The 17,274-nt window shown below is 48.8% G+C and overlaps 1 pseudogene; it reads left to right on the forward strand.

Annotated features, from left to right (window-relative positions):
- The window catches only part of LOC144111957 (nose resistant to fluoxetine protein 6-like), a 76,936-nt pseudogene that overhangs the window by 22,213 nt on the left and 37,449 nt on the right, over nucleotides 1–17,274 (forward strand).

Here is a 17,274-nt window from a genome sequence, read left to right on the forward strand (position 1 = left end):
TAAACGAAACGCTAGGTGACATGTTCTCCATGTATGTCGACGTTAAGCACAAAACTTGGGACGAAGTGCTCCCATACGTCACCTTTGCATACAATATGGCCGTTCAGGAAACGACAACCATGCCACCGTTCCGTTTCGTTTACGGCCGCGACGTGACCACGATGCTAGACGCCATGTTACCGCATGTGGACGACATCGACCCGAATGCGGATCTTCACACCTTCCTGCACCTCGCTGAAGAGGCTCGTCAGCTGGCCAGGGTGAGGATTCTCGACCAACAATGCCGAGATGCCCAACACTATAACCTCCGACGCCGTGATGCTCGGTACCCATCAGGAGACCGTGTGTGGGTCTGGTTTCCCATTCGCCGACGCGTACTTAGCGAAAAGCTCCTCTGCCGGTATTTTAGACCTTACAAAATCATCAGGCCACTTGGAGACCTGAACTATGAGGTCGTTCCTGACGGCTTTCAGAAGACTCGGCACTCCCAGCACCCTGAGGTGGTACACGTTGTCCGCCTCAAGCCTTACCACGAGCGGTAGCGCTAGAGCTGGACATACGGCCGCACAACACGTGAACTTCCCTTGGTGAACTTTTTTTTTTCAACACGCCGGCTACGCATCGGGACGATGCTCTTTTTTTCCGGGGGCCAGTGACACAGTGCATTCCGCATTTTCACTTAGCGCTGACCTGAATCACGCGCCGTCTCGAAGAAGAGGAAGCGGAGGTGTCAGCGATCTTGAGCTGTGGTGCAGACGTTCGTCGGATCCTGCGTTCCTGTCTTCAGGGATCACCGCATTCACGCGTGACAATATATATATATATATATATATATATATATATATATATATACATATGTGTGTTCAAGTATACTGACGCACGCTTAAGAACTGACGTTTCGATCGATTGGGGACCATTCTTGTTCAGAGAGAATATATATATTGTAGGGTTGAATTAGGGAGATAAGTACGTTCTCCCCACTCAATCGCGGCTGACACTGTTCAAAGCCGCCCGGACCCCACCCCGTGATCGCGTACGCTACCGAGCGCTCGCCGAACACGGCGGGCCTTGCTCTGGGGGAGTAAAGGAATGACACATTGGCTGACACAGATATTTATTGCTACAGAAACAATGCCAGCTAGCAACAAGGTACGCTAATGAATCAAGGTCGTCCGACTCACCAGCAAGATTCCGAGCGAATGTTCGCCCGCGCTAGAGCAAGGGATATATACTCCGAAGGCCGGACGGGACGAGTAGGGGAGCCTGTCTCCCCGTCGCTTCCTCGCCCCGCCGGCGAAGAACGGAGCCGCGAGCGACACGTCCGATCGCGCCGACGATCCCAGCCGAAGCGCCCCATGCCCCCTCTCCCTCGCGCGGGCTTTGGCAGCCTCGCGCGCAGCGATGCTGGCGCCCTCTCTTGCCAGTTAATGTAACTGACAAGGGAATGCGCTTTGCCTCAAGGTGAGACTGCCGCTGCACGGTGCCTCGCGAGAAAGCAAACTCAGGGGGCAGCAGGGCAGGTCCCCACTTCCCCCCAAACTTAAATAGACCCACGCGCCTGAAAGTACATGCTATGGAGGAGTCTCCTGGTCTTCATGTCCTTGAGGCACGTCTTGCAGCGGAGGTCACGCCGACTTCCGCGGTGTTCCGAAGGCGGCGTGAAGGTCTCCGCTGGGACGACTCGTATGGCCCGCGGACTACCGTGTCCGCAGGCCCGCGAATCGAAGGCCGGTGGGAAAACTGCAGGCCAGGATCCTGCAGTAGTCGTTAGGGCAGCAGCAGCCGGAGGTGACTGCTGACTGGTCTCGCCACAGCTGCCCCGGATGGATGCGGCGAACAGTATACAATCCGCTCCGTCGCAGCAGGTGGCAGCGAGACGATGTGCACCGGACAGCAAGCCTGGGTGGCTCCACCGGATGTGCAAAATTGCCGAAACGCTCTCGGCGTGCCTTTAACGTAGGTCACGGGAGGGGAAGTGGCATCCGCAAGGGCCTCGTGGCACAATGCCTAACTCGCTAGCAAAACGTGTCGGTGGCTGTGCAAGCGCAAAGTTCGAGTGAACAAAGCCCTTTCTTGAGTTGAACGAGACTGCTCAGTTCGTGCGAGGTTACAAAAAAAACAGACGGGCAGCAAAATGTGCCCCCTCTCAACGACACGGTCCGGTGGTCGTGTCTCTTTTAACGTGGTGCAGGCAGCTCCGAAAAGCCTCAGGCCTAACTACCACTCCGACAACGATCGTGACCACAACAAAGACCCGAAACGGGTTATGTGCGCGCAGCCGCGAGGAGACGTCAGCTTTGTGGGGTGGTCCTACCCCGCTCACTGCTCAAAGCAGCTTCTGAGCGGTCTGCGCCCACCGCATCGGACGGGGTCGGAGCGCCCGGTGCCGAGCTGCAATACCAGCGAGCTCGTAGAGGCACCCGTGGCCTCAGGCCACCCGGCACCCGGAGCCGCGACTCGCATAGCCGAAAAAGAGACAGAAGACAAAGTATATACAGAAGCTCGGACCACCCACGCGGCTTCCGTACTCACTCGCTTCGGGCTCGGCGACTCCGCGGGCGCTAGGCCTCGCGCTCCCTCGATGCGGACCAAGTGATTCCCATGAAGAAACTCCAGGGAAATCTTAATTAAAAATGTGCTGAGCATGTCGAAAAGTTCAAACATGCTGCAGCGCAATACACCTCGCCCTAAAGAAAGCATGCCGCAGGTCCTAGCGATCAAAATTCAGTCTAGGCCTAGCACTTGTCAAGTCCGGACAAAGAACGTTCCTCGAACCGAACCGACAGTCGTCCAATGTTCTAAGAACAGGCCCCACGTTGTGCTGCCAGATGTGGGGGTTTGATTTTGGGAGACAAGTACGTTCTCCCCACTCAATCGCGGCTGACACGGTTCAAAGGCGCCCGAACCCACCCCGTAATCGCGTACGCTACCGCGCGCTCGCCGACCACGGCGGGCCTTGCTCTGGGGGAACAAAAGTACGACACATTAGTGGACACAAACAGGCATTTATTGCTACAGAAACAATAACGCCAGCTAGCAACAAGGTATGCTAATGAATCAAGGTCGTCCGACTCACCAGCAAGGTTCCGAGCGAATGTTCGCCCGCGCTAGGGCAAGGGATATATACTCCGAAGGCCGTACGGGACAAGTACGGGAGCCTGTCTCCACGTCGCTTCCTCGCCCCGCCGGCGAAGAGCGGAGCCGCGAGAGACACGTCCGATCACGCCGACGATTCCAGCCGAAGCGCCCCATGCCCCCTCTCCCGCGCGCGGGCTTTGGCAGTCTCGCGCGCAGCGATGCTGGCGCCCTCTTTTGCCAGTTAATGTAACTGACAAGGGCATGCGCTCAGCCTCGAGGTGAGACTGCCGCTGCACGGTGCCTCGCGGGAAAGTACACTCAGGGGGCCGTAGCTCAGTTGGTAAGAGCACCGGACGCGATATTCGGAGGTCGTGGGTTCGGATCCCACCGGCGGCATGGTTGTTTTTTCTGCTGCTTTATAAGTAATTTTCTTTAAACCGATTGATTCGCACTACAAATAAAAAAAAAAAGATTAAAAACATTCCCCCATGCCCCTTGGTTTCCGTGACTGTTGGCTTCCTTAATATGCTTGTCAAACGAGCCCCTCATTTCCTTTACCTTTTCTGCTAATATATATATATATATATATATATTAGCAGAAAAGGTAAAGGAAATGAGGGGCTCGTTTATACCTGCCTACCTGCCGGGGCATGTGGTAGCTCAGTTAAACGCGAGATGTTGCTCAGGAGTAGCAACCTGGGATTCAACTCAAGCCAATAAACAACCAAAGTTCCATCAGGCCAGCACATGCCAAAGAAGGGCAGTGGCGCATCGCTTAACCACTTCACCACTGCACCAGCTGTGGTATGAGGACTCCCACGGATCTATAATGTTAAGGAGAGAATGACCTATTGCGCATAGATGGGCATTAATCCTTTATCGCTAACCTTACAATGCTTTCCGTGAACACTAGATCTGAACAACGGAACTGAAGTGAAAACCGAAGTGCTAGCGCAATTAATTTGTATTTGGCGTAACTACGGAAATCAACGATCTTTTCATATGTTGTTGCTGCTGTTTTATGTTTTCTATGCACTAATAACAGCTCACTTAGTAGGAAGAACAGCAGTTTCTTCATCATCAGAGAAAAGCGTGTTTTTAAGAGCATTTATTATGGAAACCACTTCATCTATTGAAGCAGGCGACAAAAATATATAATCCGCAGCTGGAAAAAAATATGGAGCTTCTGTTCTGGCCCCGGAGCTCAAATGGAGCCATGGTGAGCTCCAGTACCTATAAAGTCATCATTAAGTATACTGGCAGGTGAGAACCCGCGTAAATATCCGCATTGGTACGTAGTTCAGAACGAAAGTCATATTTTTACCCCTTCTCGCAGTATTAATGGGTTGTCAGAGTGATTTAAGTTTGTGCAAGATGGATCAAAACTTGTTACTATAGAAAGAAGACTGCCTGCAAATGCTACAGATATTTGTAATTAATTAAGTAATGCAGAAACCGAAATGTATCACAACCTAGAGGATTTCACGGATTTCGCGCGTCTCTCCCAAAAGAACGAAATATGGAGCGACGCGGCACATACAGTGGTACGCTAGGTGAACATCTTTAGTAGCGGTAATCGTTATTCAGAGGACACACAGAGTTAATGCACTGATGCGTCTGAGCAATGTCACAAGTTTTGTGCCACAGGATTGAGACATTTGTGAAACAATCGCTTGGCACATCTCGAAAAACTGTATTCATACTTTTCTATAGCTTCCTTCTTTGGGTTCTAAAGAATTCGAAAAAAAAATGACTTGACCACTTTTCCTGTGCCTGGTAAAGGTGTAAAACAGACTTCGCAGCCAAAATTTGTGCGTTATTTCTCTCAGCAGGGTACAGCAGTAGGACTACGGGGAAAAGATTTTCCACTTGATCTGAGAAATTCTTCTGTTATGCGCAGTGATTGACGCCACCGGAAAGTACCCTAGCGGACTTCTGACGTCTGCCCGGGCAAACTTGGGTGCCTTCGACAAATGCGTAGAGACTGTGGGGCACAATGAATTCGGTCAGAAGACAGCGCGGGGCCAGTACTGCAACGTGATGGCATACGGCGGAAACAAAACCGACCTAGACGACCTCATCGCAGCAGCTATGTCTATTACACATACACGGGTGAGAAGTACGCCTGCTAGATAGTTCGAAATTATTCGGAGGTTATATGGTCGCTCCACTAAATCGTCATTCATTACCCAGGTACGGAAAAAAAGTTTAAAAAATTGACTGTGGTTTAGTTCTGGTAAACCCATGTTGAATTGCGAAAGCTTCGTTTCCTCGGCACGTCGTCCACACAGCGTCTCATTCCGACGCTCTCGAGAATTCAAACCGGTCTCTTCCGCAGTTGAAGAGTCACTCCGGGACGTGGCACGACTTCTTCAGGCCGCATCTTCGTTACGACGCTTCTCGAGTCGTGCGGCGCGTTCTTCTGCCGTCTCCTCAGCACGTTGTCTCTTCCTCGCTTCGTTCTTTCGTTCTTGTCTCTCTTTCGCGCTCTCCATAACGACTACAATGCACTGAGGCCACGGAGCAAGACTATATAGGACGTTAAACTCCCGTCAGCGCGAGCGAGCGCAGGCGACCAGATAAAAGAGAGTTTTAGTTTCACGTACGTAGAGGGTTCACGTACGCAAATGTGAGAAGTCTACGTAGCCTGCACTCAGGTCGTTTGAAACCCTTATAGTTACACTTACGCGACACACGCCGCGCGTTATTCCTATCGCCATCTACTAGAAAACACAGACACTGGTTGTAGCCTAAATCATCCAAGACAGGTCTTTAAGCCAGGCCATTCGGTCTGTCCTCGTGTTTGGCAGTTTGGCTATGTTTGGCTGGTTTGGGGCTTCCTCAGTTCGTGATTTCGCGAGACCGTTGCTATGACGACGACCAACGCTACTCCGTCAGGCTTAAGAGCTGAAAAATCGCCCTTCTGTCTGAAAAACAAAAGCTAGTTGACGCTTGAAACCTTTTGCTAGGGTAAGAATGGACAAATCGAAGGCGAATACAACAGTTTAGAACACGATATCGCTTCGAGGGACTAGCGACGAAGCTGTTATTGCTGTGAAGCGGCGGACAGGGCGCCGCCATGTTTGTCAACGCTACGTACGCAAGGAACGCAAAGACCGCAACGTAAAAATCCGAATCTCACGTACGTACGTGAGACTCGCGCATACCCTTTGCGTTCTGCGCATGCGCACTGGTCACCCGTAAGAGCTCTACGTACGTGAAGCCTCTACGTACATGAAACTAAAACTCTCTAAAGTCACAATTGTATGCGCCGACGGGACCGCATGCAGTGGCGCCATGCGGCACCTTGTTGAAGCCGCAGCGAAACAAAAATGCAGCGCCCGGGCTGGCAGCTCCGGCGCGCTCTCCGGCAGTGCATGCTCAAAGCAGACGACAAGCAGACGACACGGGTGTTTGCTTCAGCGGGCACGCCATGACATTGTATTTCTGAGCCCTTAAGTCATACAGCAACAGTTCTTGTTGGTGTCTGTTTAAGGGCCGTAATACTAACAGCGTTGCTACGCGCAGTGCGGCCTCCTTCGGAATTTGCTAGAATAAGATGGGAGGCAGGTGTTCTGTTCGAAATTGCAAAAGCGGTTACAAGTGTGTCAGGGAGAAGGTGAGCGAGGTGAGAAGTTGTAGCCGCTTGTTTCCTTCTCGACTGGCGTGTAGTCATAAACGCTGCGCCGTACGACGCCCGCGTTCTCCTTCGGTAGATGAAACTTAGCGTGGTCACATACTCGACGAACATGAAGGCATGTTTGCCTTCGACGAATGCCAACAGCGCTTACACCCATCCAATCAAAGTCATCGCGCCGGTGTCAAACAAAAGCCCTGCTTAAAACCAGAAGCTACAGGTCATCTTATAGCGGTCATGGAAAAGAACACGTTTTATTTTTTACTGTGCTCAAATGGTTGAAGCCTAGCACCAGTTTATCTTCGGGCTACCAGCGGTAAAAAAGCACGCGTGAGTGCTCTCAATAGAAGTCGGGCACTCGCGGCCGAACGGGAGCAACGCGTTCGACCGGTTGCCTTGGCAACCGAAACGGCCGCTAGGCGCCGCCAGCATGATAGTGGCGCCGCGGGCTTCTGACCTTATCTGGTGGCGGCAGACAGCGGTGTTTTCACTCCTGTATAGTCTTCCTCCGTGATTGAGGCGAAGCGCATATATATATATATATATATATATATATATATATGCACATCTGGTGGAGTGAACGGCGACGGCAGCGGCGTCGACGGCGGCGCCATCTGTTGGAGAGCGCCTGCGGTGTTGCTAGCCAACGGCGGCTCAAGCTCGTTCGGCGGCCACGGCAAATGGCACACGGCGTACGGCATACGGCACATGGCATACGGCATACGGTATACGGCTGAAGTGCGCGACGAGCCGAAATGGCTCTCTGGTTGGCGTAGTAAAGCATTAGCTTAACTTCCTCGTGCAGAAATCTAACAGGACAACCTCTTAGAAGTATTTTGCATTTTTATATCCTTTGAATGAATGGCCCTAATAGCAACTGTTGCAGTTAGAACTCTAGCGGCTCATATTGACAGCCTGCACGTTTCTACCGATACGCATCTTCGTAAGAAAATTCTGAGGGATTACGAATTAAATTCTGCCGTAATTGTCCTTAATCATGGTCATAATTGTTCTCTATACTTTTGCCATCTTAAATACCTTTTAAGTAATAAACGAACTATTATTTGCACCATACTCTGTATCACGTTCATTTATTTCGCCGAAAAGCTCATGTATCGCGTACTCGCCCCACCCAGAAGCACTGTTCGGGGTACGAGAGAAACAGGACGGTTGTAAAAGCTCCCCTTTATGGGTTTGAGTTTGCTGAAAACCAGCTGTAGAGATGGTTAGTACTGATTCTGTAAAACATTCTTAGCAAATGTTTCTTTCCTGAGTGTTAATTCTGACGTAATAATTTCAATCTGGGCGTTGTAGGCACAAGAGTAAGCAAACATACGTGCGTCCAAATGTTCCTGTATGATGTACACATACCGAATAGGCAGTAGTGCCGCTCACTTCGTAGACGCGCACAATACCGGCTTGCATATACCTGCTAACCCATTTGGCATGACAAGGAGCATGAGTTAAATCGAGCGCTCGCATGAGTGTGAATACAAAAGCAAGGAAATAAATAGACATCTTAAACTGGCCCGCAATTAAGATTTCCTGCTGATATCCGCAGGGAACGAGGCATGGCTTCATGAAGTGCTGCGCCGTAATAAAGCGGTGGGATCAGATACCTTGGAGCCTTGATTACAAATATGCTCTCAGTGTATTGCCTGCAGGCCAATGATTAGTTTCTGGCATGAGTAAATATTGTGGTGCGTAATAAATGTCAAGGGAAACAAACTTCCGGAAAGTGAATGAAACGAATAATTGAACGTTCGACACGCCCTTTATTTCCCATAACTGATTAATGTCTGTCACTCTAAGATAGCAAATAAGACTAGTCAAGAAAACAATAAACTGTTGTCATGCGTATCGGAGCCAACTTTCTCTTCTGAGTCAAACGAATACAGGAAGCCGGATGCTTGCTAGTAACATTCTACCAGACAGTACAGACTACTGAGGCAACAGGCCAAGCCCATGGCCTTCGCTGTAACAAAGAAAATGCCCGAAACGACCACTAGAGCCCTATCTTGTTTAATGTTGCAAGATTACTTCGAAAAGACCAGTATCATTCAAGAAAGCCGGTTTGCAGCTGCCTAGGCAGATAAAAAACGGCGCTCCTGATTTTGTTGTCGTCGAGAATTTTCATTCTCGACCACTGCATGCCGGGCAGCCAGCTGGTTTTTCGTAAAACCACCTGCAGCCTCCGGTTTTAGTGTCAATGTCCCGTGTAGCAAGAAACATAGACACAAAGATCAGGTAAGCGAAAGCTCGGGTGCCTTTGACAGATATTTTTCTCTCGGCAGGTTACCAGATTTCGAGGGCATATCTATGAGCAGACGATTCTAATCATGCGATTAGGTATTTGTGTGCTCGATGTCTGCAGTCAGGAGGAACTACAGTGAAATGGCAAAATCAGGTACGCCACCGCAGCATTAAACCTGTGCAAGGTTCTCCGAAATTCATTGCCCGCTCCAATGTGATGATCAGCAGTTTTTATTTCTTCGGGCGAAAATCTCTCATTTGGCTGCTGCAACGAATGACAGCATTATGTGAACGAAAAATAATAGTACAGTGACTACCCGTATGATCACGATCTGTATTTTTGATGCGCCTGACGTTGTCTTCTCAGTGCTTCCTGAAACTCTAGACGCTACCATCAAGAACTGCATCACAGGCCTGTCTCCACGCATCACAACAGCTCAGGTTACTATCCTGCAAGTATGTTGAACGAACTGCACAGGAACGTTGAGAATAGCTCCGCAATTCGCCCGATTTAATCTGCGAAGAGCAGCAAGTTATCTAATGCTCCTTTCTTTCTGCAGAGCATTCCTTGGCACTCTAGGCCTTGTGATCGTGCTTGGAAATGCCGTCGATTTGTACAGCTCACGAAGAAACGAGAAAGAGAAGCAAGGATAAATATCTTTGAATATTTATTGACATCAATTTTTGAAGTATATAACCTTCAAAGATAAATTTTAGGTACCGTATTACGAATTGTGAAGCGATTGTTACGACTGACAAAGGAAATAACTACCCAGGAGTGAAGTTGTGAGCTCTTGCACAAGGGCGTGAACAATCTCCGATTTTTGCACACTGTTACATTATGCGCACTTTCTGCGCCGCGCGTTTAATTCTAGAGCCTGTTACCTTCCTTATTTATCAGCGCTCTATTATTAACTCTGTAATCATTATTACGGCCACTTAAAAATTATTTGCTTTTATTCATACTGTTATATTACCATGCTGGACATTAAGAGTAATGCTTTCCGAAACGTGGGCAAGCATTCTTCATTTGATTTTAACTCAAGAGAGAAAAAGAAGGAAAGCCAAGTTTATAAACTCTCTATCGGCACTTTGATTCGAAAAAAAGCATATATTTTCTTGAACAGCTTTAAGCCGCATATAAATATTTTTCAACTAGGTCTCCTTCACTTCTTACTTTATTGCAGGTGTTCTTATATCGATTCTGAAATCATTCTCTGTGATGTCTAATACGCGCATGATGCTTCAAATTGCGAAAAACAAGAGCTCTGACGCCTACAACATGAGGTTCCTGCACGGCATCCGGTTCTTCAGCATTGTCTATATCCTTGTTGGACACAGCTACGGTGCCCCTACGGAAATTTGGAGTGCGTGAGCCTTTGGCCTCTAAACCAAACGATTACAAGATCCTGCTCAGATATATAGTCTTTATATAGAATGTATATATAGATTATATAGACTTTATAGGTTTATAGCCTGTCATCTTCGCAGCAGCGGCCTGTACGTCCCTTGTAATGCCGCAGCTAATGAGAAGACGCACTCGACAGCGTCAAAGGGGGCTATGCTGCTCGAGCTTTCATCGGAGCTGCTTTTTTATTTTTCTGCGTTTAGCTCTTTACTCATGAGGGCCATTGTCGTTAGCAATGATCAGGTGGCGTAAGAATCTATAATTTAAAGTGAGACTAAAAAGCCGTCCGCTTACCAAAACGCAGTGTAAGGGAAGCACGCCGGTTTGCAAGGCACCTCTTATGCTGCGCTTCATTACAGAAACAAAAATGGACTCCATATCTCACCGTCGAGAGTAGATGTAAGCATGAAATGCACCGCAGAAAGGGCGCACCACATTCCAGAACGTCTCAAATATCATGGTAGGTGCAGTCGAGTTTTGGGAAGCCATCAGCCGCTTTTTTTAGTCAAATAGAAGTGAGATAGTATAAATATACTGCACTTTTCCTTGTCTCAAAGCTAATTTTTCGCGGTGCAGTTGGGACGAATCAAAAGTAAGAAAAGCGAAGCCAAAGTAATCAGCGAAAGCTGATTGACATCGAAAGTGTGCCATAAATTTTTATAATTATTTTCTTTCATCTTAGTGCTTTGCTGCGTATGAACCTTCATACTGTCGTAAGCGACCGTATTATTGTTATTGCCACACTTACTGCAAGATAAGTAGTCTATAAGCAAATTCACTTGGCATTAGCTTCAACGACTTGCATGCCAGGTTAGAGTGAGGTTCGGGGAGGAGGTATCTGTGGCTAGAGCAATCCCTTGAGCTAACATGGTTGCTGCGACTCGGATATGTATTCATTCCGACGCTGCGATGAGCTGCGTGACCCGCGCGTGCTCAGTAAACGGCGGGGCACATGATATAGATGGTGTTGTTGACGCATGCGCTGCTCCGGCGGCAGCGCAGCACGTAGGCAGCATGGGGTCACTGAAAGTTTCGCCAAAGTTCGTTTAGGTTCGCTTTTGTGTTCTTCCTCTGTTCCTGCAGCTGCGCGTGGACCACTGCGACTAAAAGCATTAAATGCAAAAAATACAAACGATGGTTAATGATATTTCATGTGCCGGAACAACGCCGTGCGCATGATGCACTATATGCTCCGAATAAATTCTTAATATCTTGCGCTAGTCAACGTGAAGTCAAATATCAGCACGCTTTCCGTCTTATTCTCGTTGAATTCGTCGACATGTGACCAGAGGACTTATTTCTAGCCCGGGGCTGTGGGAAACGTAACGCTTCGAAACCTGCTCCTCAGCCTTGTTGCCGCGGGAGCCTTGGCGGCTGTATAATACGAGGATTTCGGCTCATGACACTCTACGCCAGATAAGTGTCATAAATGCTTCGGAGCCATAAATGCTTGCGTGTCAGTGCCATTAATAACAATGCAGCTTTAAAGCGAAGAGTTTGCATACTTTTCTTTGTTGTTATAAGGGTAAAATACAGAAATCAATAACTTTTGCGCTCCGCTAACAAGGGATAAAAGAAATATGCGTTGTACATATCTTTAGCTTCAAGCACCTATAAAATTACTTGCCTAAGACACAATACCACGTAAGGCAACGACAGTAAAGGCAACGACACTAAGGCCCGAGGGAAAGCTAATGTGCAGTGGAAAAAATAGCGAGCATACACTGCTCAGACTGCGCGAATTGGTTTTCCGCTCTGCAAGTATCTTTTGGCGTGGTCATGTGCGTTGAAAAAGACAAGAAAATTCTTACTCTTATTTATCCGCGGCGACTGCGGCTTCCGCCTTTCGATGCAGGCGCCATTGAAAAGGACCTACGTGCTGTGCGTTGTCAGCGTGTATTAAAGAATGGCGTGGTCCAAATTTGTCGCGGTGATGCATTTAACTGTGTTTTTACTCATAGCGCAGCACAGCGTAAAGCTTCAGCTTTACTTATACCCATTTTCTCTTCATCAGCCCACATGGTGAACGCCGTAGTGTATATCAACAACTGGCAGAACATATTTACAATGGTGGGATTTAAGAGCGTCGACTGCTTCTTCTTCTTCTTGAGGTACGTGTTACAACGGGCTTAATCAGAATAGCCTACAGCCGCAAGCGCCGCGCATGCACACATCGCACACTCTATTTTATCTTCCTGCAGTATCTACTGCTTCCGCTCCTGGCCCTCCCACTTTCTCCTTGGCTAGTGCACTATCCCTTCGACAGCCCCGCGGTTTCTCAATCACACCAGAAACTGCGAGGGAGATTCTATCAGACGCCGGAACATCGCATGACTGCGTCGCCTCGTTGTGGCAGTCGAATGGGCAGGCTGCAAGTCCAGCCATGTCCGTCAGCCAAGCCATGGAGGCGACTAATTGCGATTCATCCGCCACCAGAGCATAAGCGCGAGTTCTACCGTATGTCATTGCAAGATGTATATGGATTTGTAACAACTTGACAGTCATGAGCGCAGGCATGTTCGGCGAGCAACGTTGCCGCATCAGTGGTATACGAAACGGTCGTGCGAGCTCGCGCAAGGAGAAAATTGAAATAGGTGACAACAAAATGCAGTTAGAGAAGGAGCCTAGCCACTGCGGAAGCACAGCGCCTTAGTACCGCTCCGGATTACTTGCAATGGAACCCACTAAACGCGAGAAAAGTTGTGTTTAGTAACTGTGCACGCACATACGCAAAAATTAATGAAAAGCAGTCGTTGGCAAGTCCTTAACACAGCCGATCACTGCCGTCATCAAATTATTTTTCTTGAGAGCTGGAAATCGGCAGGAAGGCCGAATACATGGACGATTTTTGGAAGTTTTCTTTAACACCGCGATTTGAATACATGGACGATTTTTTTTATTTTTGAACATCACAGTTTGATAGTGTGGGAGCTGGGGCTTCGTATGGGGGGCTGATTTCAGTCAGCCCCTTTTCCATCTTTTTCTCAAGGCGGCCCGCCATCTATATCAAATTGTACAATAGCCTGGCCCAGTCAGTCACCTAATTCAACACATATGCCATCCGCACTTATGCCAGCTTGTGCGAGAAGGCCCTCGCACGCCTTCTACTGAAGCCGTTATAAAGCTGTATAGCAATATCGAAGCGGCTGCTAACTATCATGCAGTGAGGGGTCAAGTTCACTCAGCTGTTTTGAAATAAAAGTTGGTGATTTCCCGATGCTTCCGCCGTATCTGTGATTCCTGTCGGGATTCCCAGGGTGAACCCGCACTGAGAAATCATGAGCTTTTCTCACGTACGAACAACCTCATGAATTTAGGTCTTTTGGGCGGGCCTTATAAAAGCGTTCGCGCATCCTCGTAAATAATTTTGCCCTCAGACTGGCCGGCGGCGATCCGCTGTCCAATCACGGTAGCCAGGGGAATCACTGCTGAGCCGGGTATTGTGAAGTCCTGTGATTTCGACAGCCACCAAAGAAAGTTTTGCGGTGAGCAATAACTCGCCGATCTTGCACACAGAAGCTAACGAACCACCAGGTTAATTTTGGGTTTTATGCCGCAAAGCGTTTATCAAGTGTAATAGCCGGTCGTGCCTGCCCGGAGCCTTTACATTTTTACAATTCCCTCTTAAAAGAGTGTCAAGATTAATAGGTACCATTTTTACGTCAGCAGTAGCTTTTCCCAAGGTTAACTTTGCTAGCATGGCTACCTCCACCCGGTTAGCCGACACCACGCAGCTGTAGCTTTAACCGTGCTGCAGGGTATCAGAGAGGCAGACCCACGTCTCGAGCCAGAATTATGAGTTGCCGCGCGTAATGCAGTTTTCAGTTAACAAGTCTGTATCGCTGAACAGCAGATGACAACGTGGTAGTAGCGACACAGTTACACGTTCTGTGCGTAGAAGACAACAGTAACATTTCCTTTAAGTAGTCTTCCCGTCCACGCAGTGACCTATCAGTGAACAAAGTGTATACAGTACAGAAGACGTGGTTTGCAGCAATTTGTGCTGAAGAAATACTTCCCTCTTGTATAGCCAGTCACCATTGTACTTATATTCTCAATGCTTTCTTTCAGCGGATTTCTCTTAGCTTTCATTGTGTACAAGCAAGAAAGGAATGGGGTGATCGTCTTCCTGCTTGCCATAGTCAGAAGGGTAATCAGGTAAGCGTAATCTTGCATGCACCCGCAGTTAAGATAAGGCCCTGAATGCAGGCTGTGCATTTTACGATACTTATTTTAGGCCCAAACTTTTTATTTTCTTTGCTCTTAGATAGGAGCTGTGTTATGAAACAATTATTTCATTTTTTTAATAACTGACTAAAATCTTTAGCCGTGACAGAGACGTGTGAATGAGCGGCGTCAGCAGTGCTGTGTGGCAAAGTAGGTCGTCTTGCCACGCCACAACCTAAGAAACTGCGTTGGCAAACTTGTGCACGTACATGATTCGGGAACAAAAAAAAATATTGGTGGCTAAAAAATTCTCATTCAGAATAAAGCACTTCATGAGCCTACACACTCACGGTAGGTGTTACCAGTTCGGTGCAAAAGACAAGAGCCCAACAGTAAAGCTGTACTGGCATGAAACTATAGTAACCCCGCCGCAGTGTCTCAATGGTTATGGCACTCGGCTGCTGAGATGAAGGACGCGGTCTCGATTCTGACCGCGGCGGTCGAATTTCGATGGCGGCAAATTTCTAGAGCCCCGTGTACTCCGCGATGTCAGTGCATGTTAAAGAACCCCAGTGTGATGTGCACATGAAAACACCGGGTGATTTTCGAACGCGGTGCGTCGACCGTGGTGTATCGAACAGCGGAGCTCTGCGCGTTCCAGCCCAGCGTTGCGCCTGTGCGCGTGAGAAAGGTGTTTGTGAGGCGATGAAGAGCGTAGCGAGCACGAGCAGCGGAGAGCTGACGTGTCAGAAAACCGAGGGGTGAAGGGACACAGAGCAGCGGATATCGTGTCATTCAAGCGTGTAGGTGGTAGCCTTTGGACGTTGGGTCGTGCTGCCGTGGACCTCCCTTGGATCACCGACGCACGCCTCCTGCGTTCCTTGCAACCGTGGGGGTGGCAGCCGACCGACTGAGGGTCCGTGCTGCCGAAAGGCACCCTTGCCTGCATTAAAACTCCGTAGTTTCGGCACGACATCGACGGGTCCAAGCTACGCTTCTCCTGCTGGTGCCAAGTTCTTCGGGCTGTTGACGGGAGACCATCGGCGTCTTCCTGCAGTCAATCCTCTCCGCTGCTAGTACCACCTGACTCTTTTTCGCCACTTCCGTCGACGCAACGCCAGCGACGTGTCGCAGTTCATCAACCCGCGTTCCATCCTGTCTGCAAGACATCCCCACTTCACCTGGGACGCTCAATATCTGGTGAACGCTTTCCTTTGACCTGCAGTTTTGTACGCGTGTTGAATGTGTTTTATTGTTGTTTGTTTTTCTTATTGGCTCTTTTCCTTTAAATTATAAATACGGCTTCGTTTTGTTTTGCTTGATCTCTTTGTTCTCTTGTTCGAACCTGCTCACGATAGCGTTCCCCTTCGGAAATTCGGGGACGCGACAATTCGCGGCAATTGGCGTCCGCGCGACAGGGCGAAGCCATTTAACTTATATTGAGAGATCCTTTTAAGAATATGAAAACAATGAGCACGCTAAATGAGTTAATTGAGTTAGGGAGAGAGTTGGGGTTGAAAGACGCCGAGCTGCGCACGTGGTTGGCTGCCGAGCAAGAGAAGGAACGTGCAGCACATGAAGCCGAACGCGATGCTCAACACAAGCATGAAAAGGCGCTAGCAGAAGCCGAATGCGAGCATGCACAGTCGCTAGCAGAGGCTGAAGAGCGTATATTGCAGCTCAAGTTTAGGCTCACAGAAGCCGGTGAGGGTAATCGAGAACCCGCACACCCGCACCGGGGCCGTCAGTAGTGGTTGGCCCACACAAGCTGATTCCGCCGTTCGATGATCGTAGGCATGATTTGGATGCTTACCTTAAATGTTTTGAGCGTATCGCAGAAGGGCACAGCTAGCCCTAGGAGAAATGAGCTACAGCACTGAGTATGTCTTTGACTGGGAGACTCTTCGTGTGTTCAGTCGACTGTCCCCAGCAGATTCAATGGGTTATGATAAGGCAAAACTAGCCCTGCTCCAACATTTTCGGTTCGCAGCAGAGGGGTACCGCAAAAGGTTTCCTGAAAGTAAGCCGCTAGAAAGAAACAGGCAAGCAAAACGCGGTACGCTTGTTCACTTTTTTCGACAGATGGGTCGAGATGCCGGGAACGGCCACAACGTACAATGATTTACGTGACTTGGTAGTGGTTGAACAGTTCATGAGGAACTGTCATAGGCGTCTGGTGATTTTCCTTCGAGAAAAAGAGTGCAAGACGCAGGACAAAATGGTTGAGGCAGCAGACAACCTTTCTAGAGGCCCAGCGGCAAAGAAACTTGTCTTCGTTCAAAGACTCGTTCGAAGTGGGCATCCCAAGAGGGAAGAATTTTCCATCAAGTAGACAGAAAGTATTGTGGGGCAGCCTAAAAAGAATGTAAACAATTAAGCCCCTGTCTGTGCCACTACGTATAACAGGCTATCCCATCAAGTACAAAGTTAGGAAGGTGCATCATTTGTAACCGACATAGACATAAGGCTGTCGACTATCGCTTTAAACGAAAACAGCTTTATTGCATTTATTGCCAAAAAACAGGGCATGAAGTAAGTTCCTGTTTAAGTAAGCACGAAAACCCGAAGCAGTCGTCCTGTTGTGTTCAGCCAGTGTGTGTTGCGCGTGAAACGGTGTCTTCAAGAGCAGGTAGACTTTAAGTAGCTGAGGGTAAGGTGGTGGTCAGACTTGTCCTGAAAAAGCCTGCAGACGCACAACACATGCCTGCAGAGGGAGGGCTCCGAGGCCTAC

Source organism: Amblyomma americanum, unplaced genomic scaffold (genome assembly GCF_052857255.1).
Source record: "Amblyomma americanum isolate KBUSLIRL-KWMA unplaced genomic scaffold, ASM5285725v1 scaffold_19, whole genome shotgun sequence".
Taxonomy (NCBI): Eukaryota; Metazoa; Arthropoda; class Arachnida; order Ixodida; family Ixodidae; genus Amblyomma; species Amblyomma americanum.